Raw genomic sequence first — 2,659 nt, 5'->3', positions numbered from 1 at the left:
AAGCCTTTTGACTGTAATCCTTGGCGCTTGTTCTGTATTGCGCGGCGCAATTTCTTACTGGACTCGCAGTAACCATGTGCTTTCTTTGCATTTAGAAAATGAATCACAGATCTGATTTCACACGCGGCGGTATTTTCAGTTACGGCTGACATTATTAAGTGGCGGTACAAAGCACACGTCGGCAATAGCGGTCTGAAAATGGCTTACATGTCTTCTCCTTGAGTCAGAGTAACTGTCATGCATGCTCAGAACTGCGATCGTAGCGCTGCTGCGGATAGAAATAGAAACGGAACTTACTTTGTGGATGACCCTCGTATTTTGGTAATCGTTGATTCACTTATCGACCATTGTAGGTGCCTCCCACTTCACCTAGGACAGTAATATTAGGCAAGAGAGAGATTTAGCAGCAATATTTACGTCTCAACGCGCAAAGTGTTGATTTGAAGTAAAATCTCACGAAAAAGTTACTGCCTCGTCATTTCCATATCGACTATCGTAACATTCGACCACTGCATAGTGCGAAGTCTCTGTGGACTTGGTTATATTAGATTAGATTAGATTTACTTTCATTCCAATTGATCCGTAGTGAGGAGGTCCTCCAGGATGTGGAACATGTCAGAAAAACAACAATAGATGACAAATATTTACAACTAAAACAAATAAGCTAATGTACCATTCCACAGGTCCCAAGTGGAATGATCGTCATTTTTTAATGAACACTGAGAGTCATTTTACAAATACTAATGCACTGAACTTAAAATAAAAAACTTTTTTATTTATTTATAAGGTAATAAATATGTAATACAACTACTGTAATACTTATTTACAATGAACACATTACTGCACTGAAATGGTGCAGAAGTTAGATTATACTTACACACACACACACACACACACACACACAAATTTTCAATGAACACATTACTGCACTGAAATTGTGCAGAACTTATGTTGTACTTATATACAAATCAGTTGGTTTTACTAAGAAATTCATCAATGGAATAGAAGGAGTTGGCCACCAATAAATCCTTTAGGCTTGATAAGAAAACGATCTTTTACCAGAAACTAATTGATCTTAACTTTCTATTTATATTATCATAGAACTATAATTTCTCTATTTTAAAATTATTATTTCAACATATCTTTTAATGCAGATTTTTACCATGCTCACTGATCTTAACTCCTGATTTTTTCACTTACCCTTACAATTTTTTTTTAAAACTGTAACGATTTCTGCTTATATATAATTTCAAATATTTTGTATCACAGGATGTTTTGCGTTTATTGTATTTTGTTATCATGTCTATGATACACAGATTTTTACATACTGATTGTATAATATTAACAGAAATCCAATTTAAAACCTAAACGAAACGATTTTGTAATAGACCCTCATGCCCTAGATAGCCACATTCGGCAGCGCTCTGTGTATGCAATTAGTCAATATGTTATCGTATTTGTAGCCGTTGCTTTTACCGCTGTTTATTTTTTGTTCTATAACTGACCTTCTGGTTTCTCTTATGAACATTCAACAAACGTTCTGTTGCTGGCGACAACATATAAACACACTGCCGCCGGTACGGCCTAGTACATCTCTTGAGTACCAGCGGCCATCTTCATGACGACGTCTCTACGGAAACAGCGTCCCTGAATATACCACCCAAAGCCACCTGGAAAGAACAGACACTATATTCATATAAGTATATGGTTCTGGCAATACCGGCCATGACCTTCCTCTTCTATGCGGCTGCACACATATTACCCGAACTCTTACGGGACTTGGTAATAATGTCTTCCACGCGTAATGAGTGTATTGGGTAGGGACACTACCAGTGTAGTGTGTGGACATATAAGGCAAGAATGTGGGTCTCGCGGGAGGCGTGCGCGAGATAACCCCTGCAGTCGCACTATCCTTTGTGCCCTAGGTGGCTCAGATGGATAGAGCGTCTGCCATGTAAGCAGGAGACCCCGGGTTCGAGTCCCGGTCGGGGCACACATTTTCACCTGTCCCCATTGATATATATCAACGCCCGTCAGCAGCTGAAGGTATTAATATAAAATTCTAATTCTGTTTAATGTGCAGTCCACCGTTTTCAAGTTCAAATCGAGAAACAGCATGTTCCACAACTGATCGAAGTGTTTCCGGGGTCACGTTCAGGATGTGTTGCGCTATACGTGCCTTCAATGCAGCAAAATTTTCAATCGGAACACTGAACACAACATCTTTCAGGGAGCCCCACAGCCAAAAGTCACACGTATTAAGAACAGGTGATCGGGACGGCTAAGCTGATAATTCTAGCATTTCCGAAATGGCGCTTCAGTAGCTGCGTAACTCGATTTGCAATGTGCGGAGGTGCGCCATCTTGCATAAAAATGATTCCATACACGCATCCACGCTGTTGGAGAGCTGGAGTGACGTGGTTGCGCAACAGACACTCATAGCGCTTACCAGTGACGATACCGTTAACAGGAACGGAAGCACCTGTCTCTTCGAAAAAATGTGGCCGTACGATAAATGATGCCATAAACCCGCACCAAGCCGTGACCTTTTCAGGATGAAGTGGTACTGGTTGATTTGCGTGTGGATTTCCCATATCCGACAATTCTGTGTGCTGCCATATCCTATCAGATGGAAATGGGCTCCGTCTGTCCACAAAAT

General features: G+C 40.6%; 1 non-coding gene across 1 annotated transcript; it reads left to right on the top strand.

Annotated features, from left to right (window-relative positions):
* The first annotated feature begins 1,918 nt into the window (after nucleotides 1–1,918).
* On the top strand, nucleotides 1,919–1,993 carry Trnat-ugu. The gene has a single exon. It is a non-coding gene; the product is annotated as a tRNA-Thr (tRNA).
* Nucleotides 1,994–2,659: the final 666 nt, after the last annotated feature.

This window comes from Schistocerca americana, chromosome 7 (assembly GCF_021461395.2).
Source record: "Schistocerca americana isolate TAMUIC-IGC-003095 chromosome 7, iqSchAmer2.1, whole genome shotgun sequence".
NCBI classification, from domain to species: Eukaryota; Metazoa; Arthropoda; class Insecta; order Orthoptera; family Acrididae; genus Schistocerca; species Schistocerca americana.
Note: the sequence above shows the minus strand (reverse complement) of the source record. Positions and strands in the feature narration are given on the sequence as shown.